We start from the raw sequence: 19,934 nt of genomic DNA, 5'->3' as shown, positions 1-19,934 counted from the left end.
AGCATCTTTGCACATACTGACTGGCAAGGCGCGCACCTCAAACGTCGCAGAGCAATGCTTTTGGCTTCATGCTCTGCTGGGAGAAGAGGAATAGGGAAGCTGTATGTAGCAATAACAGGAAGTAAACATTTTCCCGCTGAAGCGTTGAAACGTTGCGGATAACAAACAAGAAATAAGTTGGCGCCCTAGCAACAGCACCACCTTCAGTCACAGAAAATTAGATGCCCCGGGTGAGGATCGAACTCACGACCTTAAGATTATGAGACTTACGCGCTGCCTACTGCGCTACCGAGGCAGGCGATCGTTAGACCTTCTGGAATCTTGGTAAGTACCGAATACAAGTGGTAGAGAGTCTGCACTCCCTGGCTCATTTTTTCTGTTGCTACACGTGCATTCACGGCGCGGCAGGCAACTTGCGATGCTAGGCCGACGCCAGTATGTACAATAGCACGCAGGAGTCCAAACGAGCAGTCGTCCGCGCTGCATGATTGGTTCTTTCCACACGGAATCCCGCGGTTCATTCTCATGGCTCACGCAGTTCGAGTGCGAAAGACACGCAGCACCCCTACCGGAGAAAAAACAAAATGATGCATCGGCCGGGAATCGAACCCGGGCCGCCCGCGTGGCAGGCGAGCATTCTACCACTGAACCACCGATGCTCGGGCCAGCGGTACCTTCACGCTGCTTCCCGAGCAGATGTCTCAAGGGAAAGTGGGACTGCCGTCAAGCGCCGTAGCATTCTGTGGAGAAGATGCTGCAGACGCTGAATCCTGCACTGCACTGCTTAAAGATGCCGCCAGAACGCGGTCCTCTGCGTACTCTTGCGCCGCCGGCGCCGACTCTTGCCAAAGGATGCGAAATGTGCGCGGATACGCTGTCCGAATGCGTCTGGATGTGCTCCCCTAGCCTGCCTCGAAATGCGCCTGCCGGGTACGATCACCTTCGGCCGCTGCCGACAGGCGGGAAGCCGACTCAGCGCGGTGGCGGGGCGCTCGCTTGTGCGGTGGTGGTGTAATGGTCAGCATAGTTGCCTTCCAAGCAGTTGATCCGGGTTCGATTCCCGGCCACCGCAGCAGGCTTTTAATTTCGCGTATGAGTACTTTTGCCACGCGCTCTTAAACTATTGTTTTTTCGCCCTCTTACTCGCTGCATACCAGCCCTTAGTGTGTCTCGACTTGTCTCGACTTTGCTCAGCTGACGCGAGAGCTGACGCTCTCAAATCGGCCTATATCAAAACGACAAGCACGAGAAACGACTGAGAGAGGTAAGGAGAGGCGAGGCGAGGCGATGGACACACAGCACGCCCCCTTCATTTCACGGTGGCGTCTCCCTGGCCGAATCGGGCTGTAGCTCCGAAAACAAAGGAGAAACAAAAATAGGAAGTAAAACTGCCAATACTGCCCTGTGTTCCCATGCGCTCACCCGCCCAAGTACTGACAAGGGCCAAAGTTGTTACGCATCGGCAATCGGACATTTTCTCTAACCAGTGTATTCAAGATATTATGGCCATTGCCGAGTGAATGCTGTAGTGCTTCCCGACGAGTCGGGTTCGGATCCTCTGTCAACTTCCACGCAGGGTGATGATCATTTGGTCATCACACTCGCCAGCTGAAATCGGCGCTGCCTTTTCGCAGTAGTAAAAGAGAAGTGGCCCGTGGGGGGATCGAACCCACGACCTTCGCGTTATTAGCACGACGCTCTAACCAACTGAGCTAACGGGCCTCGGCAGATGCAGTTGCTCAGCCCTACGCTGGAATCAGGTGGCATGAAGCCATACACCATTCCTATGGTCGTCGTGTGTCTGCTTCCCTAGTCTATATTCTGCTGACGGTCACGAAACAGTAGCTATATTGCGAGCAGGACGGGAAACGGCCGCTCGGACAGCTCAAACTTGTCACGATTCGTGTGGAAAAAATTCCGTTCCGGTACCGGGAATCGAACCCGGGCCTCCTGGGTGAAAGCCAGGTATCCTAGCCACTAGACCACACCGGATGCGGCCGTTTCATTCGACCGTTCGTACGGTCGCTTGTCGCATTGTCGCTCTCTTTGCGAGCATCTTTGCACATACTGACTGGCAAGGCGCGCACCTCAAACGTCGCAGAGCAATGCTTTTGGCTTCATGCTCTGCTGGGAGAAGAGGAATAGGGAAGCTGTATGTAGCAATAACAGGAAGTAAACATTTTCCCGCTGAAGCGTTGAAACGTTGCGGATAACAAACAAGAAATAAGTTGGCGCCCTAGCAACAGCACCACCTTCAGTCACAGAAAATTAGATGCCCCGGGTGAGGATCGAACTCACGACCTTAAGATTATGAGACTTACGCGCTGCCTACTGCGCTACCGAGGCAGGCGATCGTTAGACCTTCTGGAATCTTGGTAAGTACCGAATACAAGTGGTAGAGAGTCTGCACTCCCTGGCTCATTTTTTCTGTTGCTACACGTGCATTCACGGCGCGGCAGGCAACTTGCGATGCTAGGCCGACGCCAGTATGTACAATAGCACGCAGGAGTCCAAACGAGCAGTCGTCCGCGCTGCATGATTGGTTCTTTCCACACGGAATCCCGCGGTTCATTCTCATGGCTCACGCAGTTCGAGTGCGAAAGACACGCAGCACCCCTACCGGAGAAAAAACAAAATGATGCATCGGCCGGGAATCGAACCCGGGCCGCCCGCGTGGCAGGCGAGCATTCTACCACTGAACCACCGATGCTCGGGCCAGCGGTACCTTCACGCTGCTTCCCGAGCAGATGTCTCAAGGGAAAGTGGGACTGCCGTCAAGCGCCGTAGCATTCTGTGGAGAAGATGCTGCAGACGCTGAATCCTGCACTGCACTGCTTAAAGATGCCGCCAGAACGCGGTCCTCTGCGTACTCTTGCGCCGCCGGCGCCGACTCTTGCCAAAGGATGCGAAATGTGCGCGGATACGCTGTCCGAATGCGTCTGGATGTGCTCCCCTAGCCTGCCTCGAAATGCGCCTGCCGGGTACGATCACCTTCGGCCGCTGCCGACAGGCGGGAAGCCGACTCAGCGCGGTGGCGGGGCGCTCGCTTGTGCGGTGGTGGTGTAATGGTCAGCATAGTTGCCTTCCAAGCAGTTGATCCGGGTTCGATTCCCGGCCACCGAAGCAGGCTTTTAATTTCGCGTATGAGTACTTTTGCCACGCGCTCTTAAACTATTGTTTTTTCGCCCTCTTACTCGCTGCATACCAGCCCTTAGTGTGTCTCGACTTGTCTCGACTTTGCTCAGCTGACGCGAGAGCTGACGCTCTCAAATCGGCCTATATCAAAACGACAAGCACGAGAAACGACTGAGAGAGGTAAGGAGAGGCGAGGCGAGGCGATGGACACACAGCACGCCCCCTTCATTTCACGGTGGCGTCTCCCTGGCCGAATCGGGCTGTAGCTCCGAAAACAAAGGAGAAACAAAAATAGGAAGTAAAACTGCCAATACTGCCCTGTGTTCCCATGCGCTCACCCGCCCAAGTACTGACAAGGGCCAAAGTTGTTACGCATCGGCAATCGGACATTTTCTCTAACCAGTGTATTCAAGATATTATGGCCATTGCCGAGTGAATGCTGTAGTGCTTCCCGACGAGTCGGGTTCGGATCCTCTGTCAACTTCCACGCAGGGTGATGATCATTTGGTCATCACACTCGCCAGCTGAAATCGGCGCTGCCTTTTCGCAGTAGTAAAAGAGAAGTGGCCCGTGGGGGGATCGAACCCACGACCTTCGCGTTATTAGCACGACGCTCTAACCAACTGAGCTAACGGGCCTCGGCAGATGCAGTTGCTCAGCCCTACGCTGGAATCAGGTGGCATGAAGCCATACACCATTCCTATGGTCGTCGTGTGTCTGCTTCCCTAGTCTATATTCTGCTGACGGTCACGAAACAGTAGCTATATTGCGAGCAGGACGGGAAACGGCCGCTCGGACAGCTCAAACTTGTCACGATTCGTGTGGAAAAAATTCCGTTCCGGTACCGGGAATCGAACCCGGGCCTCCTGGGTGAAAGCCAGGTATCCTAGCCACTAGACCACACCGGATGCGGCCGTTTCATTCGACCGTTCGTACGGTCGCTTGTCGCATTGTCGCTTCTTTGCGAGCATCTTTGCACATACTGACTGGCAAGGCGCGCACCTCAAACGTCGCAGAGCAATGCTTTTGGCTTCATGCTCTGCTGGGAGAAGAGGAATAGGGAAGCTGTATGTAGCAATAACAGGAAGTAAACATTTTCCCGCTGAAGCGTTGAAACGTTGCGGATAACAAACAAGAAATAAGTTGGCGCCCTAGCAACAGCACCACCTTCAGTCACAGAAAATTAGATGCCCCGGGTGAGGATCGAACTCACGACCTTAAGATTATGAGACTTACGCGCTGCCTACTGCGCTACCGAGGCAGGCGATCGTTAGACCTTCTGGAATCTTGGTAAGTACCGAATACAAGTGGTAGAGAGTCTGCACTCCCTGGCTCATTTTTTCTGTTGCTACACGTGCATTCACGGCGCGGCAGGCAACTTGCGATGCTAGGCCGACGCCAGTATGTACAATAGCACGCAGGAGTCCAAACGAGCAGTCGTCCGCGCTGCATGATTGGTTCTTTCCACACGGAATCCCGCGGTTCATTCTCATGGCTCACGCAGTTCGAGTGCGAAAGACACGCAGCACCCCTACCGGAGAAAAAACAAAATCATGCATCGGCCGGGAATCGAACCCGGGCCGCCCGCGTGGCAGGCGAGCATTCTACCACTGAACCATCGATGCTCGGGCCAGCGGTACCTTCACGCTGCTTCCCGAGCAGATGTCTCAAGGGAAAGTGGGACTGCCGTCAAGCGCCGTAGCATTCTGTGGAGAAGATGCTGCAGACGCTGAATCCTGCACTGCACTGCTTAAAGATGCCGCCAGAACGCGGTCCTCTGCGTACTCTTGCGCCGCCGGCGCCGACTCTTGCCAAAGGATGCGAAATGTGCGCGGATACGCTGTCCGAATGCGTCTGGATGTGCTCCCCTAGCCTGCCTCGAAATGCGCCTGCCGGGTACGATCACCTTCGGCCGCTGCCGACAGGCGGGAAGCCGACTCAGCGCGGTGGCGGGGCGCTCGCTTGTGCGGTGGTGGTGTAATGGTCAGCATAGTTGCCTTCCAAGCAGTTGATCCGGGTTCGATTCCCGGCCACCGCAGCAGGCTTTTAATTTCGCGTATGAGTACTTTTGCCACGCGCTCTTAAACTATTGTTTTTTCGCCCTCTTACTCGCTGCATACCAGCCCTTAGTGTGTCTCGACTTGTCTCGACTTTGCTCAGCTGACGCGAGAGCTGACGCTCTCAAATCGGCCTATATCAAAACGACAAGCACGAGAAACGACTGAGAGAGGTAAGGAGAGGCGAGGCGAGGCGATGGACACACAGCACGCCCCCTTCATTTCACGGTGGCGTCTCCCTGGCCGAATCGGGCTGTAGCTCCGAAAACAAAAATAGAAACAAAAATAGGAAGTAAAACTGCCAATACTGCCCTGTGTTCCCATGCGCTCACCCGCCCAAGTACTGACAAGGGCCAAAGTTGTTACGCATCGGCAATCGGACATTTTCTCTAACCAGTGTATTCAAGATATTATGGCCATTGCCGAGTGAATGCTGTAGTGCTTCCCGACGAGTCGGGTTCGGATCCTCTGTCAACTTCCACGCAGGGTGATGATCATTTGGTCATCACACTCGCCAGCTGAAATCGGCGCTGCCTTTTCGCAGTAGTAAAAGAGAAGTGGCCCGTGGGGGGATCGAACCCACGACCTTCGCGTTATTAGCACGACGCTCTAACCAACTGAGCTAACGGGCCTCGGCAGATGCAGTTGCTCAGCCCTACGCTGGAATCAGGTGGCATGAAGCCATACACCATTCCTATGGTCGTCGTGTGTCTGCTTCCCTAGTCTATATTCTGCTGACGGTCACGAAACAGTAGCTATATTGCGAGCAGGACGGGAAACGGCCGCTCGGACAGCTCAAACTTGTCACGATTCGTGTGGAAAAAATTCCGTTCCGGTACCGGGAATCGAACCCGGGCCTCCTGGGTGAAAGCCAGGTATCCTAGCCACTAGACCACACCGGATGCGGCCGTTTCATTCGACCGTTCGTACGGTCGCTTGTCGCATTGTCGCTCTCTTTGCGAGCATCTTTGCACATACTGACTGGCAAGGCGCGCACCTCAAACGTCGCAGAGCAATGCTTTTGGCTTCATGCTCTGCTGGGAGAAGAGGAATAGGGAAGCTGTATGTAGCAATAACAGGAAGTAAACATTTTCCCGCTGAAGCGTTGAAACGTTGCGGATAACAAACAAGAAATAAGTTGGCGCCCTAGCAACAGCACCACCTTCAGTCACAGAAAATTAGATGCCCCGGGTGAGGATCGAACTCACGACCTTAAGATTATGAGACTTACGCGCTGCCTACTGCGCTACCGAGGCAGGCGATCGTTAGACCTTCTGGAATCTTGGTAAGTACCGAATACAAGTGGTAGAGAGTCTGCACTCCCTGGCTCATTTTTTCTGTTGCTACACGTGCATTCACGGCGCGGCAGGCAACTTGCGATGCTAGGCCGACGCCAGTATGTACAATAGCACGCAGGAGTCCAAACGAGCAGTCGTCCGCGCTGCATGATTGGTTCTTTCCACACGGAATCCCGCGGTTCATTCTCATGGCTCACGCAGTTCGAGTGCGAAAGACACGCAGCACCCCTACCGGAGAAAAAACAAAATGATGCATCGGCCGGGAATCGAACCCGGGCCGCCCGCGTGGCAGGCGAGCATTCTACCACTGAACCACCGATGCTCGGGCCAGCGGTACCTTCACGCTGCTTCCCGAGCAGATGTCTCAAGGGAAAGTGGGACTGCCGTCAAGCGCCGTAGCATTCTGTGGAGAAGATGCTGCAGACGCTGAATCCTGCACTGCACTGCTTAAAGATGCCGCCAGAACGCGGTCCTCTGCGTACTCTTGCGCCGCCGGCGCCGACTCTTGCCAAAGGATGCGAAATGTGCGCGGATACGCTGTCCGAATGCGTCTGGATGTGCTCCCCTAGCCTGCCTCGAAATGCGCCTGCCGGGTACGATCACCTTCGGCCGCTGCCGACAGGCGGGAAGCCGACTCAGCGCGGTGGCGGGGCGCTCGCTTGTGCGGTGGTGGTGTAATGGTCAGCATAGTTGCCTTCCAAGCAGTTGATCCGGGTTCGATTCTCGGCCACCGCAGCAGGCTTTTAATTTCGCGTATGAGTACTTTTGCCACGCGCTCTTAAACTATTGTTTTTTCGCCCTCTTACTCGCTGCATACCAGCCCTTAGTGTGTCTCGACTTGTCTCGACTTTGCTCAGCTGACGCGAGAGCTGACGCTCTCAAATCGGCCTATATCAAAACGACAAGCACGAGAAACGACTGAGAGAGGTAAGGAGAGGCGAGGCGAGGCGATGGACACACAGCACGCCCCCTTCATTTCACGGTGGCGTCTCCCTGGCCGAATCGGGCTGTAGCTCCGAAAACAAAGGAGAAACAAAAATAGGAAGTAAAACTGCCAATACTGCCCTGTGTTCCCATGCGCTCACCCGCCCAAGTACTGACAAGGGCCAAAGTTGTTACGCATCGGCAATCGGACATTTTCTCTAACCAGTGTATTCAAGATATTATGGCCATTGCCGAGTGAATGCTGTAGTGCTTCCCGACGAGTCGGGTTCGGATCCTCTGTCAACTTCCACGCAGGGTGATGATCATTTGGTCATCACACTCGCCAGCTGAAATCGGCGCTGCCTTTTCGCAGTAGTAAAAGAGAAGTGGCCCGTGGGGGGATCGAACCCACGACCTTCGCGTTATTAGCACGACGCTCTAACCAACTGAGCTAACGGGCCTCGGCAGATGCAGTTGCTCAGCCCTACGCTGGAATCAGGTGGCATGAAGCCATACACCATTCCTATGGTCGTCGTGTGTCTGCTTCCCTAGTCTATATTCTGCTGACGGTCACGAAACAGTAGCTATATTGCGAGCAGGACGGGAAACGGCCGCTCGGACAGCTCAAACTTGTCACGATTCGTGTGGAAAAAATTCCGTTCCGGTACCGGGAATCGAACCCGGGCCTCCTGGGTGAAAGCCAGGTATCCTAGCCACTAGACCACACCGGATGCGGCCGTTTCATTCGACCGTTCGTACGGTCGCTTGTCGCATTGTCGCTTCTTTGCGAGCATCTTTGCACATACTGACTGGCAAGGCGCGCACCTCAAACGTCGCAGAGCAATGCTTTTGGCTTCATGCTCTGCTGGGAGAAGAGGAATAGGGAAGCTGTATGTAGCAATAACAGGAAGTAAACATTTTCCCGCTGAAGCGTTGAAACGTTGCGGATAACAAACAAGAAATAAGTTGGCGCCCTAGCAACAGCACCACCTTCAGTCACAGAAAATTAGATGCCCCGGGTGAGGATCGAACTCACGACCTTAAGATTATGAGACTTACGCGCTGCCTACTGCGCTACCGAGGCAGGCGATCGTTAGACCTTCTGGAATCTTGGTAAGTACCGAATACAAGTGGTAGAGAGTCTGCACTCCCTGGCTCATTTTTTCTGTTGCTACACGTGCATTCACGGCGCGGCAGGCAACTTGCGATGCTAGGCCGACGCCAGTATGTACAATAGCACGCAGGAGTCCAAACGAGCAGTCGTCCGCGCTGCATGATTGGTTCTTTCCACACGGAATCCCGCGGTTCATTCTCATGGCTCACGCAGTTCGAGTGCGAAAGACACGCAGCACCCCTACCGGAGAAAAAACAAAATGATGCATCGGTCGGGAATCGAACCCGGGCCGCCCGCGTGGCAGGCGAGCATTCTACCACTGAACCACCGATGCTCGGGCCAGCGGTACCTTCACGCTGCTTCCCGAGCAGATGTCTCAAGGGAAAGTGGGACTGCCGTCAAGCGCCGTAGCATTCTGTGGAGAAGATGCTGCAGACGCTGAATCCTGCACTGCACTGCTTAAAGATGCCGCCAGAACGCGGTCCTCTGCGTACTCTTGCGCCGCCGGCGCCGACTCTTGCCAAAGGATGCGAAATGTGCGCGGATACGCTGTCCGAATGCGTCTGGATGTGCTCCCCTAGCCTGCCTCGAAATGCGCCTGCCGGGTACGATCACCTTCGGCCGCTGCCGACAGGCGGGAAGCCGACTCAGCGCGGTGGCGGGGCGCTCGCTTGTGCGGTGGTGGTGTAATGGTCAGCATAGTTGCCTTCCAAGCAGTTGATCCGGGTTCGATTCCCGGCCACCGCAGCAGGCTTTTAATTTCGCGTATGAGTACTTTTGCCACGCGCTCTTAAACTATTGTTTTTTCGCCCTCTTACTCGCTGCATACCAGCCCTTAGTGTGTCTCGACTTGTCTCGACTTTGCTCAGCTGACGCGAGAGCTGACGCTCTCAAATCGGCCTATATCAAAACGACAAGCACGAGAAACGACTGAGAGAGGTAAGGAGAGGCGAGGCGAGGCGATGGACACACAGCACGCCCCCTTCATTTCACGGTGGCGTCTCCCTGGCCGAATCGGGCTGTAGCTCCGAAAACAAAGGAGAAACAAAAATAGGAAGTAAAACTGCCAATACTGCCCTGTGTTCCCATGCGCTCACCCGCCCAAGTACTGACAAGGGCCAAAGTTGTTACGCATCGGCAATCGGACATTTTCTCTAACCAGTGTATTCAAGATATTATGGCCATTGCCGAGTGAATGCTGTAGTGCTTCCCGACGAGTCGGGTTCGGATCCTCTGTCAACTTCCACGCAGGGTGATGATCATTTGGTCATCACACTCGCCAGCTGAAATCGGCGCTGCCTTTTCGCAGTAGTAAAAGAGAAGTGGCCCGTGGGGGGATCGAACCCACGACCTTCGCGTTATTAGCACGACGCTCTAACCAACTGAGCTAACGGGCCTCGGCAGATGCAGTTGCTCAGCCCTACGCTGGAATCAGGTGGCATGAAGCCATACACCATTCCTATGGTCGTCGTGTGTCTGCTTCCCTAGTCTATATTCTGCTGACGGTCACGAAACAGTAGCTATATTGCGAGCAGGACGGGAAACGGCCGCTCGGACAGCTCAAACTTGTCACGATTCGTGTGGAAAAAATTCCGTTCCGGTACCGGGAATCGAACCCGGGCCTCCTGGGTGAAAGCCAGGTATCCTAGCCACTAGACCACACCGGATGCGGCCGTTTCATTCGACCGTTCGTACGGTCGCTTGTCGCATTGTCGCTTCTTTGCGAGCATCTTTGCACATACTGACTGGCAAGGCGCGCACCTCAAACGTCGCAGAGCAATGCTTTTGGCTTCATGCTCTGCTGGGAGAAGAGGAATAGGGAAGCTGTATGTAGCAATAACAGGAAGTAAACATTTTCCCGCTGAAGCGTTGAAACGTTGCGGATAACAAACAAGAAATAAGTTGGCGCCCTAGCAACAGCACCACCTTCAGTCACAGAAAATTAGATGCCCCGGGTGAGGATCGAACTCACGACCTTAAGATTATGAGACTTACGCGCTGCCTACTGCGCTACCGAGGCAGGCGATCGTTAGACCTTCTGGAATCTTGGTAAGTACCGAATACAAGTGGTAGAGAGTCTGCACTCCCTGGCTCATTTTTTCTGTTGCTACACGTGCATTCACGGCGCGGCAGGCAACTTGCGATGCTAGGCCGACGCCAGTATGTACAATAGCACGCAGGAGTCCAAACGAGCAGTCGTCCGCGCTGCATGATTGGTTCTTTCCACACGGAATCCCGCGGTTCATTCTCATGGCTCACGCAGTTCGAGTGCGAAAGACACGCAGCACCCCTACCGGAGAAAAAACAAAATGATGCATCGGTCGGGAATCGAACCCGGGCCGCCCGCGTGGCAGGCGAGCATTCTACCACTGAACCACCGATGCTCGGGCCAGCGGTACCTTCACGCTGCTTCCCGAGCAGATGTCTCAAGGGAAAGTGGGACTGCCGTCAAGCGCCGTAGCATTCTGTGGAGAAGATGCTGCAGACGCTGAATCCTGCACTGCACTGCTTAAAGATGCCGCCAGAACGCGGTCCTCTGCGTACTCTTGCGCCGCCGGCGCCGACTCTTGCCAAAGGATGCGAAATGTGCGCGGATACGCTGTCCGAATGCGTCTGGATGTGCTCCCCTAGCCTGCCTCGAAATGCGCCTGCCGGGTACGATCACCTTCGGCCGCTGCCGACAGGCGGGAAGCCGACTCAGCGCGGTGGCGGGGCGCTCGCTTGTGCGGTGGTGGTGTAATGGTCAGCATAGTTGCCTTCCAAGCAGTTGATCCGGGTTCGATTCCCGGCCACCGCAGCAGGCTTTTAATTTCGCGTATGAGTACTTTTGCCACGCGCTCTTAAACTATTGTTTTTTCGCCCTCTTACTCGCTGCATACCAGCCCTTAGTGTGTCTCGACTTGTCTCGACTTTGCTCAGCTGACGCGAGAGCTGACGCTCTCAAATCGGCCTATATCAAAACGACAAGCACGAGAAACGACTGAGAGAGGTAAGGAGAGGCGAGGCGAGGCGATGGACACACAGCACGCCCCCTTCATTTCACGGTGGCGTCTCCCTGGCCGAATCGGGCTGTAGCTCCGAAAACAAAGGAGAAACAAAAATAGGAAGTAAAACTGCCAATACTGCCCTGTGTTCCCATGCGCTCACCCGCCCAAGTACTGACAAGGGCCAAAGTTGTTACGCATCGGCAATCGGACATTTTCTCTAACCAGTGTATTCAAGATATTATGGCCATTGCCGAGTGAATGCTGTAGTGCTTCCCGACGAGTCGGGTTCGGATCCTCTGTCAACTTCCACGCAGGGTGATGATCATTTGGTCATCACACTCGCCAGCTGAAATCGGCGCTGCCTTTTCGCAGTAGTAAAAGAGAAGTGGCCCGTGGGGGGATCGAACCCACGACCTTCGCGTTATTAGCACGACGCTCTAACCAACTGAGCTAACGGGCCTCGGCAGATGCAGTTGCTCAGCCCTACGCTGGAATCAGGTGGCATGAAGCCATACACCATTCCTATGGTCGTCGTGTGTCTGCTTCCCTAGTCTATATTCTGCTGACGGTCACGAAACAGTAGCTATATTGCGAGCAGGACGGGAAACGGCCGCTCGGACAGCTCAAACTTGTCACGATTCGTGTGGAAAAAATTCCGTTCCGGTACCGGGAATCGAACCCGGGCCTCCTGGGTGAAAGCCAGGTATCCTAGCCACTAGACCACACCGGATGCGGCCGTTTCATTCGACCGTTCGTACGGTCGCTTGTCGCATTGTCGCTCTCTTTGCGAGCATCTTTGCACATACTGACTGGCAAGGCGCGCACCTCAAACGTCGCAGAGCAATGCTTTTGGCTTCATGCTCTGCTGGGAGAAGAGGAATAGGGAAGCTGTATGTAGCAATAACAGGAAGTAAACATTTTCCCGCTGAAGCGTTGAAACGTTGCGGATAACAAACAAGAAATAAGTTGGCGCCCTAGCAACAGCACCACCTTCAGTCACAGAAAATTAGATGCCCCGGGTGAGGATCGAACTCACGACCTTAAGATTATGAGACTTACGCGCTGCCTACTGCGCTACCGAGGCAGGCGATCGTTAGACCTTCTGGAATCTTGGTAAGTACCGAATACAAGTGGTAGAGAGTCTGCACTCCCTGGCTCATTTTTTCTGTTGCTACACGTGCATTCACGGCGCGGCAGGCAACTTGCGATGCTAGGCCGACGCCAGTATGTACAATAGCACGCAGGAGTCCAAACGAGCAGTCGTCCGCGCTGCATGATTGGTTCTTTCCACACGGAATCCCGCGGTTCATTCTCATGGCTCACGCAGTTCGAGTGCGAAAGACACGCAGCACCCCTACCGGAGAAAAAACAAAATGATGCATCGGCCGGGAATCGAACCCGGGCCGCCCGCGTGGCAGGCGAGCATTCTACCACTGAACCACCGATGCTCGGGCCAGCGGTACCTTCACGCTGCTTCCCGAGCAGATGTCTCAAGGGAAAGTGGGACTGCCGTCAAGCGCCGTAGCATTCTGTGGAGAAGATGCTGCAGACGCTGAATCCTGCACTGCACTGCTTAAAGATGCCGCCAGAACGCGGTCCTCTGCGTACTCTTGCGCCGCCGGCGCCGACTCTTGCCAAAGGATGCGAAATGTGCGCGGATACGCTGTCCGAATGCGTCTGGATGTGCTCCCCTAGCCTGCCTCGAAATGCGCCTGCCGGGTACGATCACCTTCGGCCGCTGCCGACAGGCGGGAAGCCGACTCAGCGCGGTGGCGGGGCGCTCGCTTGTGCGGTGGTGGTGTAATGGTCAGCATAGTTGCCTTCCAAGCAGTTGATCCGGGTTCGATTCCCGGCCACCGCAGCAGGCTTTTAATTTCGCGTATGAGTACTTTTGCCACGCGCTCTTAAACTATTGTTTTTTCGCCCTCTTACTCGCTGCATACCAGCCCTTAGTGTGTCTCGACTTGTCTCGACTTTGCTCAGCTGACGCGAGAGCTGACGCTCTCAAATCGGCCTATATCAAAACGACAAGCACGAGAAACGACTGAGAGAGGTAAGGAGAGGCGAGGCGAGGCGATGGACACACAGCACGCCCCCTTCATTTCACGGTGGCGTCTCCCTGGCCGAATCGGGCTGTAGCTCCGAAAACAAAGGAGAAACAAAAATAGGAAGTAAAACTGCCAATACTGCCCTGTGTTCCCATGCGCTCACCCGCCCAAGTACTGACAAGGGCCAAAGTTGTTACGCATCGGCAATCGGACATTTTCTTTCATTTTCTCTAACCAGTGTATTCAAGATATTATGGCCATTGCCGAGTGAATGCTGTAGTGCTTCCCGACGAGTCGGGTTCGGATCCTCTGTCAACTTCCACGCAGGGTGATGATCATTTGGTCATCACACTCGCCAGCTGAAATCGGCGCTGCCTTTTCGCAGTAGTAAAAGAGAAGTGGCCCGTGGGGGGATCGAACCCACGACCTTCGCGTTATTAGCACGACGCTCTAACCAACTGAGCTAACGGGCCTCGGCAGATGCAGTTGCTCAGCCCTACGCTGGAATCAGGTGGCATGAAGCCATACACCATTCCTATGGTCGTCGTGTGTCTGCTTCCCTAGTCTATATTCTGCTGACGGTCACGAAACAGTAGCTATATTGCGAGCAGGACGGGAAACGGCCGCTCGGACAGCTCAAACTTGTCACGATTCGTGTGGAAAAAATTCCGTTCCGGTACCGGGAATCGAACCCGGGCCTCCTGGGTGAAAGCCAGGTATCCTAGCCACTAGACCACACCGGATGCGGCCGTTTCATTCGACCGTTCGTACGGTCGCTTGTCGCATTGTCGCTCTCTTTGCGAGCATCTTTGCACATACTGACTGGCAAGGCGCGCACCTCAAACGTCGCAGAGCAATGCTTTTGGCTTCATGCTCTGCTGGGAGAAGAGGAATAGGGAAGCTGTATGTAGCAATAACAGGAAGTAAACATTTTCCCGCTGAAGCGTTGAAACGTTGCGGATAACAAACAAGAAATAAGTTGGCGCCCTAGCAACAGCACCACCTTCAGTCACAGAAAATTAGATGCCCCGGGTGAGGATCGAACTCACGACCTTAAGATTATGAGACTTACGCGCTGCCTACTGCGCTACCGAGGCAGGCGATCGTTAGACCTTCTGGAATCTTGGTAAGTACCGAATACAAGTGGTAGAGAGTCTGCACTCCCTGGCTCATTTTTTCTGTTGCTACACGTGCATTCACGGCGCGGCAGGCAACTTGCGATGCTAGGCCGACGCCAGTATGTACAATAGCACGCAGGAGTCCAAACGAGCAGTCGTCCGCGCTGCATGATTGGTTCTTTCCACACGGAATCCCGCGGTTCATTCTCATGGCTCACGCAGTTCGAGTGCGAAAGACACGCAGCACCCCTACCGGAGAAAAAACAAAATGATGCATCGGCCGGGAATCGAACCCGGGCCGCCCGCGTGGCAGGCGAGCATTCTACCACTGAACCACCGATGCTCGGGCCAGCGGTACCTTCACGCTGCTTCCCGAGCAGATGTCTCAAGGGAAAGTGGGACTGCCGTCAAGCGCCGTAGCATTCTGTGGAGAAGATGCTGCAGACGCTGAATCCTGCACTGCACTGCTTAAAGATGCCGCCAGAACGCGGTCCTCTGCGTACTCTTGCGCCGCCGGCGCCGACTCTTGCCAAAGGATGCGAAATGTGCGCGGATACGCTGTCCGAATGCGTCTGGATGTGCTCCCCTAGCCTGCCTCGAAATGCGCCTGCCGGGTACGATCACCTTCGGCCGCTGCCGACAGGCGGGAAGCCGACTCAGCGCGGTGGCGGGGCGCTCGCTTGTGCGGTGGTGGTGTAATGGTCAGCATAGTTGCCTTCCAAGCAGTTGATCCGGGTTCGATTCCCGGCCACCGCAGCAGGCTTTTAATTTCGCGTATGAGTACTTTTGCCACGCGCTCTTAAACTATTGTTTTTTCGCCCTCTTACTCGCTGCATACCAGCCCTTAGTGTGTCTCGACTTGTCTCGACTTTGCTCAGCTGACGCGAGAGCTGACGCTCTCAAATCGGCCTATATCAAAACGACAAGCACGAGAAACGACTGAGAGAGGTAAGGAGAGGCGAGGCGAGGCGATGGACACACAGCACGCCCCCTTCATTTCACGGTGGCGTCTCCCTGGCCGAATCGGGCTGTAGCTCCGAAAACAAAGGAGAAACAAAAATAGGAAGTAAAACTGCCAATACTGCCCTGTGTTCCCATGCGCTCACCCGCCCAAGTACTGACAAGGGCCAAAGTTGTTACGCATCGGCAATCGGACATTTTCTCTAACCAGTGTATTCAAGATATTATGGCCATTGCCGAGTGAATGCTGTAGTGCTTCCCGACGAGTCGGGTTCGGATCCTCTGTCAACTTCCACGCAGGGTGATGATCATTTGGTCATCACACTCGCCAGCTGAAATCGGCGCTGCCTTTTCGCAGTAGTAAAAGAGAAGTGGCCCGTGGGGGGATCGAACCCACGACCTTCGCGTTATTAGCACGACGCTCTAACCAACTGAGCTAACGGGCCTCGGCAGATGCAGTTGCTCAGCCCTACGCTGGAATCAGGTGGCATGAAGCCATACACCATTCCTATGGTCGTCGTGTGTCTGCTTCCCTAGTCTATATTCTGCTGACGGTCACGAAACAGTAGCTATATTGCGAGCAGGACGGGAAACGGCCGCTCGGACAGCTCAAACTTGTCACGATTCGTGTGGAAAAAATTCCGTTCCGGTACCGGGAATCGAACCCGGGCCTCCTGGGTGAAAGCCAGGTATCCTAGCCACTAGACCACACCGGATGCGGCCGTTTCATTCGACCGTTCGTACGGTCGCTTGTCGCATTGTCGCTCTCTTTGCGAGCATCTTTGCACATACTGACTGGCAAGGCGCGCACCTCAAACGTCGCAGAGCAATGCTTTTGGCTTCATGCTCTGCTGGGAGAAGAGGAATAGGGAAGCTGTATGTAGCAATAACAGGAAGTAAACATTTTCCCGCTGAAGCGTTGAAACGTTGCGGATAACAAACAAGAAATAAGTTGGCGCCCTAGCAACAGCACCACCTTCAGTCACAGAAAATTAGATGCCCCGGGTGAGGATCGAACTCACGACCTTAAGATTATGAGACTTACGCGCTGCCTACTGCGCTACCGAGGCAGGCGATCGTTAGACCTTCTGGAATCTTGGTAAGTACCGAATACAAGTGGTAGAGAGTCTGCACTCCCTGGCTCATTTTTTCTGTTGCTACACGTGCATTCACGGCGCGGCAGGCAACTTGCGATGCTAGGCAGACGCCAGTATGTACAATAGCACGCAGGAGTCCAAACGAGCAGTCGTCCGCGCTGCATGATTGGTTCTTTCCACACGGAATCCCGCGGTTCATTCTCATGGCTCACGCAGTTCGAGTGCGAAAGACACGCAGCACCCCTACCGGAGAAAAAACAAAATGATGCATCGGCCGGGAATCGAACCCGGGCCGCCCGCGTGGCAGGCGAGCATTCTACCACTGAACCACCGATGCTCGGGCCAGCGGTACCTTCACGCTGCTTCCCGAGCAGATGTCTCAAGGGAAAGTGGGACTGCCGTCAAGCGCCGTAGCATTCTGTGGAGAAGATGCTGCAGACGCTGAATCCTGCACTGCACTGCTTAAAGATGCCGCCAGAACGCGGTCCTCTGCGTACTCTTGCGCCGCCGGCGCCGACTCTTGCCAAAGGATGCGAAATGTGCGCGGATACGCTGTCCGAATGCGTCTGGATGTGCTCCCCTAGCCTGCCTCGAAATGCGCCTGCCGGGTACGATCACCTTCGGCCGCTGCCGACAGGCGGGAAGCCGACTCAGCGCGGTGGCGGGGCGCTCGCTTGTGCGGTGGTGGTGTAATGGTCAGCATAGTTGCCTTCCAAGCAGTTGATCCGGGTTCGATTCCCGGCCACCGCAGCAGGCTTTTAATTTCGCGTATGAGTACTTTTGCCACGCGCTCTTAAACTATTGTTTTTTCGCCCTCTTACTCGCTGCATACCAGCCCTTAGTGTGTCTCGACTTGTCTCGACTTTGCTCAGCTGACGCGAGAGCTGACGCTCTCAAATCGGCCTATATCAAAACGACAAGCACGAGAAACGACTGAGAGAGGTAAGGAGAGGCGAGGCGAGGCGATGGACACACAGCACGCCCCCTTCATTTCACGGTGGCGTCTCCCTGGCCGAATCGGGCTGTAGCTCCGAAAACAAAGGAGAAACAAAAATAGGAAGTAAAACTGCCAATACTGCCCTGTGTTCCCATGCGCTCACCCGCCCAAGTACTGACAAGGGCCAAAGTTGTTACGCATCGGCAATCGGACATTTTCTCTAACCAGTGTATTCAAGATATTATGGCCATTGCCGAGTGAATGCTGTAGTGCTTCCCGACGAGTCGGGTTCGGATCCTCTGTCAACTTCCACGCAGGGTGATGATCATTTGGTCATCACACTCGCCAGCTGAAATCGGCGCTGCCTTTTCGCAGTAGTAAAAGAGAAGTGGCCCGTGGGGGGATCGAACCCACGACCTTCGCGTTATTAGCACGACGCTCTAACCAACTGAGCTAACGGGCCTCGGCAGATGCAGTTGCTCAGCCCTACGCTGGAATCAGGTGGCATGAAGCCATACACCATTCCTATGGTCGTCGTGTGTCTGCTTCCCTAGTCTATATTCTGCTGACGGTCACGAAACAGTAGCTATATTGCGAGCAGGACGGGAAACGGCCGCTCGGACAGCTCAAACTTGTCACGATTCGTGTGGAAAAAATTCCGTTCCGGTACCGGGAATCGAACCCGGGCCTCCTGGGTGAAAGCCAGGTATCCTAGCCACTAGACCACACCGGATGCGGCCGTTTCATTCGACCGTTCGTACGGTCGCTTGTCGCATTGTCGCTCTCTTTGCGAGCATCTTTGCACATACTGACTGGCAAGGCGCGCACCTCAAACGTCGCAGAGCAATGCTTTTGGCTTCATGCTCTGCTGGGAGAAGAGGAATAGGGAAGCTGTATGTAGCAATAACAGGAAGTAAACATTTTCCCGCTGAAGCGTTGAAACGTTGCGGATAACAAACAAGAAATAAGTTGGCGCCCTAGCAACAGCACCACCTTCAGTCACAGAAAATTAGATGCCCCGGGTGAGGATCGAACTCACGACCTTAAGATTATGAGACTTACGCGCTGCCTACTGCGCTACCGAGGCAGACGATCGTTAGACCTTCTGGAATCTTGGTAAGTACCGAATACAAGTGGTAGAGAGTCTGCACTCCCTGGCTCATTTTTTCTGTTGCTACACGTGCATTCACGGCGCGGCAGGCAACTTGCGATGCTAGGCCGACGCCAGTATGTACAATAGCACGCAGGAGTCCAAACGAGCAGTCGTCCGCGCTGCATGATTGGTTCTTTCCACACGGAATCCCGCGGTTCATTCTCATGGCTCACGCAGTTCGAGTGCGAAAGACACGCAGCACCCCTACCGGAGAAAAAACAAAATGATGCATCGGCCGGGAATCGAACCCGGGCCGCCCGCGTGGCAGGCGAGCATTCTACCACTGAACCACCGATGCTCGGGCCAGCGGTACCTTCACGCTGCTTCCCGAGCAGATGTCTCAAGGGAAAGTGGGACTGCCGTCAAGCGCCGTAGCATTCTGTGGAGAAGATGCTGCAGACGCTGAATCCTGCACTGCACTGCTTAAAGATGCCGCCAGAACGCGGTCCTCTGCGTACTCTTGCGCCGCCGGCGCCGACTCTTGCCAAAGGATGCGAAATGTGCGCGGATACGCTGTCCGAATGCGTCTGGATGTGCTCCCCTAGCCTGCCTCGAAATGCGCCTGCCGGGTACGATCACCTTCGGCCGCTGCCGACAGGCGGGAAGCCGACTCAGCGCGGTGGCGGGGCGCTCGCTTGTGCGGTGGTGGTGTAATGGTCAGCATAGTTGCCTTCCAAGCAGTTGATCCGGGTTCGATTCCCGGCCACCGCAGCAGGCTTTTAATTTCGCGTATGAGTACTTTTGCCACGCGCTCTTAAACTATTGTTTTTTCGCCCTCTTACTCGCTGCATACCAGCCCTTAGTGTGTCTCGACTTGTCTCGACTTTGCTCAGCTGACGCGAGAGCTGACGCTCTCAAATCGGCCTATATCAAAACGACAAGCACGAGAAACGACTGAGAGAGGTAAGGAGAGGCGAGGCGAGGCGATGGACACACAGCACGCCCCCTTCATTTCACGGTGGCGTCTCCCTGGCCGAATCGGGCTGTAGCTCCGAAAACAAAGGAGAAACAAAAATAGGAAGTAAAACTGCCAATACTGCCCTGTGTTCCCATGCGCTCACCCGCCCAAGTACTGACAAGGGCCAAAGTTGTTACGCATCGGCAAT

General features: G+C 54.8%; 48 non-coding genes across 48 annotated transcripts; 10 read left to right on the top strand and 38 right to left on the bottom strand.

Moving 5' to 3' along the window:
• Positions 1-222: 222 nt before the first annotated feature.
• Positions 223-295, bottom strand: Trnam-cau. Its single transcript has one exon. It is a non-coding gene; the product is annotated as a tRNA-Met (tRNA).
• Positions 296-588: 293 nt separating this feature from the next.
• On the bottom strand, positions 589-659 carry Trnag-gcc. The gene has a single exon. It is a non-coding gene; the product is annotated as a tRNA-Gly (tRNA).
• A 341-nt stretch (positions 660-1,000) lies between these two features.
• Positions 1,001-1,072, top strand: Trnag-ucc. Its single transcript has one exon. It is a non-coding gene; the product is annotated as a tRNA-Gly (tRNA).
• Positions 1,073-1,648: 576 nt separating this feature from the next.
• Positions 1,649-1,722, bottom strand: Trnai-aau. The gene has a single exon. It is a non-coding gene; the product is annotated as a tRNA-Ile (tRNA).
• Positions 1,723-1,920: 198 nt separating this feature from the next.
• Trnae-uuc lies at positions 1,921-1,992 on the bottom strand. The gene has a single exon. It is a non-coding gene; the product is annotated as a tRNA-Glu (tRNA).
• Positions 1,993-2,273: 281 nt separating this feature from the next.
• On the bottom strand, positions 2,274-2,346 carry Trnam-cau. The gene has a single exon. It is a non-coding gene; the product is annotated as a tRNA-Met (tRNA).
• Positions 2,347-2,639: 293 nt separating this feature from the next.
• Trnag-gcc lies at positions 2,640-2,710 on the bottom strand. Its single transcript has one exon. It is a non-coding gene; the product is annotated as a tRNA-Gly (tRNA).
• A 341-nt stretch (positions 2,711-3,051) lies between these two features.
• Positions 3,052-3,126, top strand: Trnag-ucc. The gene has a single exon. It is a non-coding gene; the product is annotated as a tRNA-Gly (tRNA).
• Positions 3,127-3,699: 573 nt separating this feature from the next.
• On the bottom strand, positions 3,700-3,773 carry Trnai-aau. The gene has a single exon. It is a non-coding gene; the product is annotated as a tRNA-Ile (tRNA).
• A 198-nt stretch (positions 3,774-3,971) lies between these two features.
• Positions 3,972-4,043, bottom strand: Trnae-uuc. Its single transcript has one exon. It is a non-coding gene; the product is annotated as a tRNA-Glu (tRNA).
• A 280-nt stretch (positions 4,044-4,323) lies between these two features.
• Positions 4,324-4,396, bottom strand: Trnam-cau. The gene has a single exon. It is a non-coding gene; the product is annotated as a tRNA-Met (tRNA).
• A 293-nt stretch (positions 4,397-4,689) lies between these two features.
• On the bottom strand, positions 4,690-4,760 carry Trnag-gcc. Its single transcript has one exon. It is a non-coding gene; the product is annotated as a tRNA-Gly (tRNA).
• A 341-nt stretch (positions 4,761-5,101) lies between these two features.
• On the top strand, positions 5,102-5,173 carry Trnag-ucc. The gene has a single exon. It is a non-coding gene; the product is annotated as a tRNA-Gly (tRNA).
• Positions 5,174-5,750: 577 nt separating this feature from the next.
• On the bottom strand, positions 5,751-5,824 carry Trnai-aau. Its single transcript has one exon. It is a non-coding gene; the product is annotated as a tRNA-Ile (tRNA).
• A 198-nt stretch (positions 5,825-6,022) lies between these two features.
• Trnae-uuc lies at positions 6,023-6,094 on the bottom strand. The gene has a single exon. It is a non-coding gene; the product is annotated as a tRNA-Glu (tRNA).
• A 281-nt stretch (positions 6,095-6,375) lies between these two features.
• Positions 6,376-6,448, bottom strand: Trnam-cau. The gene has a single exon. It is a non-coding gene; the product is annotated as a tRNA-Met (tRNA).
• A 293-nt stretch (positions 6,449-6,741) lies between these two features.
• On the bottom strand, positions 6,742-6,812 carry Trnag-gcc. The gene has a single exon. It is a non-coding gene; the product is annotated as a tRNA-Gly (tRNA).
• A 341-nt stretch (positions 6,813-7,153) lies between these two features.
• On the top strand, positions 7,154-7,225 carry Trnag-ucc. Its single transcript has one exon. It is a non-coding gene; the product is annotated as a tRNA-Gly (tRNA).
• Positions 7,226-7,801: 576 nt separating this feature from the next.
• Positions 7,802-7,875, bottom strand: Trnai-aau. Its single transcript has one exon. It is a non-coding gene; the product is annotated as a tRNA-Ile (tRNA).
• Positions 7,876-8,073: 198 nt separating this feature from the next.
• Trnae-uuc lies at positions 8,074-8,145 on the bottom strand. The gene has a single exon. It is a non-coding gene; the product is annotated as a tRNA-Glu (tRNA).
• Positions 8,146-8,425: 280 nt separating this feature from the next.
• Positions 8,426-8,498, bottom strand: Trnam-cau. The gene has a single exon. It is a non-coding gene; the product is annotated as a tRNA-Met (tRNA).
• Positions 8,499-8,791: 293 nt separating this feature from the next.
• On the bottom strand, positions 8,792-8,862 carry Trnag-gcc. Its single transcript has one exon. It is a non-coding gene; the product is annotated as a tRNA-Gly (tRNA).
• A 341-nt stretch (positions 8,863-9,203) lies between these two features.
• Trnag-ucc lies at positions 9,204-9,275 on the top strand. Its single transcript has one exon. It is a non-coding gene; the product is annotated as a tRNA-Gly (tRNA).
• A 576-nt stretch (positions 9,276-9,851) lies between these two features.
• On the bottom strand, positions 9,852-9,925 carry Trnai-aau. Its single transcript has one exon. It is a non-coding gene; the product is annotated as a tRNA-Ile (tRNA).
• Positions 9,926-10,123: 198 nt separating this feature from the next.
• Trnae-uuc lies at positions 10,124-10,195 on the bottom strand. The gene has a single exon. It is a non-coding gene; the product is annotated as a tRNA-Glu (tRNA).
• A 280-nt stretch (positions 10,196-10,475) lies between these two features.
• Trnam-cau lies at positions 10,476-10,548 on the bottom strand. Its single transcript has one exon. It is a non-coding gene; the product is annotated as a tRNA-Met (tRNA).
• A 293-nt stretch (positions 10,549-10,841) lies between these two features.
• Trnag-gcc lies at positions 10,842-10,912 on the bottom strand. The gene has a single exon. It is a non-coding gene; the product is annotated as a tRNA-Gly (tRNA).
• Positions 10,913-11,253: 341 nt separating this feature from the next.
• Positions 11,254-11,325, top strand: Trnag-ucc. The gene has a single exon. It is a non-coding gene; the product is annotated as a tRNA-Gly (tRNA).
• A 576-nt stretch (positions 11,326-11,901) lies between these two features.
• On the bottom strand, positions 11,902-11,975 carry Trnai-aau. Its single transcript has one exon. It is a non-coding gene; the product is annotated as a tRNA-Ile (tRNA).
• Positions 11,976-12,173: 198 nt separating this feature from the next.
• On the bottom strand, positions 12,174-12,245 carry Trnae-uuc. Its single transcript has one exon. It is a non-coding gene; the product is annotated as a tRNA-Glu (tRNA).
• A 281-nt stretch (positions 12,246-12,526) lies between these two features.
• Positions 12,527-12,599, bottom strand: Trnam-cau. The gene has a single exon. It is a non-coding gene; the product is annotated as a tRNA-Met (tRNA).
• A 293-nt stretch (positions 12,600-12,892) lies between these two features.
• On the bottom strand, positions 12,893-12,963 carry Trnag-gcc. The gene has a single exon. It is a non-coding gene; the product is annotated as a tRNA-Gly (tRNA).
• Positions 12,964-13,304: 341 nt separating this feature from the next.
• Positions 13,305-13,376, top strand: Trnag-ucc. The gene has a single exon. It is a non-coding gene; the product is annotated as a tRNA-Gly (tRNA).
• Positions 13,377-13,962: 586 nt separating this feature from the next.
• Trnai-aau lies at positions 13,963-14,036 on the bottom strand. The gene has a single exon. It is a non-coding gene; the product is annotated as a tRNA-Ile (tRNA).
• Positions 14,037-14,234: 198 nt separating this feature from the next.
• Positions 14,235-14,306, bottom strand: Trnae-uuc. Its single transcript has one exon. It is a non-coding gene; the product is annotated as a tRNA-Glu (tRNA).
• Positions 14,307-14,587: 281 nt separating this feature from the next.
• On the bottom strand, positions 14,588-14,660 carry Trnam-cau. Its single transcript has one exon. It is a non-coding gene; the product is annotated as a tRNA-Met (tRNA).
• A 293-nt stretch (positions 14,661-14,953) lies between these two features.
• Trnag-gcc lies at positions 14,954-15,024 on the bottom strand. Its single transcript has one exon. It is a non-coding gene; the product is annotated as a tRNA-Gly (tRNA).
• Positions 15,025-15,365: 341 nt separating this feature from the next.
• Positions 15,366-15,437, top strand: Trnag-ucc. Its single transcript has one exon. It is a non-coding gene; the product is annotated as a tRNA-Gly (tRNA).
• Positions 15,438-16,013: 576 nt separating this feature from the next.
• On the bottom strand, positions 16,014-16,087 carry Trnai-aau. The gene has a single exon. It is a non-coding gene; the product is annotated as a tRNA-Ile (tRNA).
• Positions 16,088-16,285: 198 nt separating this feature from the next.
• Trnae-uuc lies at positions 16,286-16,357 on the bottom strand. The gene has a single exon. It is a non-coding gene; the product is annotated as a tRNA-Glu (tRNA).
• A 281-nt stretch (positions 16,358-16,638) lies between these two features.
• On the bottom strand, positions 16,639-16,711 carry Trnam-cau. Its single transcript has one exon. It is a non-coding gene; the product is annotated as a tRNA-Met (tRNA).
• Positions 16,712-17,004: 293 nt separating this feature from the next.
• Trnag-gcc lies at positions 17,005-17,075 on the bottom strand. The gene has a single exon. It is a non-coding gene; the product is annotated as a tRNA-Gly (tRNA).
• A 341-nt stretch (positions 17,076-17,416) lies between these two features.
• Positions 17,417-17,488, top strand: Trnag-ucc. Its single transcript has one exon. It is a non-coding gene; the product is annotated as a tRNA-Gly (tRNA).
• Positions 17,489-18,064: 576 nt separating this feature from the next.
• Positions 18,065-18,138, bottom strand: Trnai-aau. The gene has a single exon. It is a non-coding gene; the product is annotated as a tRNA-Ile (tRNA).
• A 198-nt stretch (positions 18,139-18,336) lies between these two features.
• Trnae-uuc lies at positions 18,337-18,408 on the bottom strand. The gene has a single exon. It is a non-coding gene; the product is annotated as a tRNA-Glu (tRNA).
• Positions 18,409-18,689: 281 nt separating this feature from the next.
• Positions 18,690-18,762, bottom strand: Trnam-cau. The gene has a single exon. It is a non-coding gene; the product is annotated as a tRNA-Met (tRNA).
• Positions 18,763-19,055: 293 nt separating this feature from the next.
• On the bottom strand, positions 19,056-19,126 carry Trnag-gcc. The gene has a single exon. It is a non-coding gene; the product is annotated as a tRNA-Gly (tRNA).
• A 341-nt stretch (positions 19,127-19,467) lies between these two features.
• Trnag-ucc lies at positions 19,468-19,539 on the top strand. The gene has a single exon. It is a non-coding gene; the product is annotated as a tRNA-Gly (tRNA).
• Positions 19,540-19,934: the final 395 nt, after the last annotated feature.

This window comes from Schistocerca americana, unplaced genomic scaffold (assembly GCF_021461395.2).
Source record: "Schistocerca americana isolate TAMUIC-IGC-003095 unplaced genomic scaffold, iqSchAmer2.1 HiC_scaffold_116, whole genome shotgun sequence".
In the NCBI taxonomy this organism is placed as follows: Eukaryota; Metazoa; Arthropoda; class Insecta; order Orthoptera; family Acrididae; genus Schistocerca; species Schistocerca americana.
This window is presented reverse-complemented; position numbering and strand designations above follow the sequence as displayed.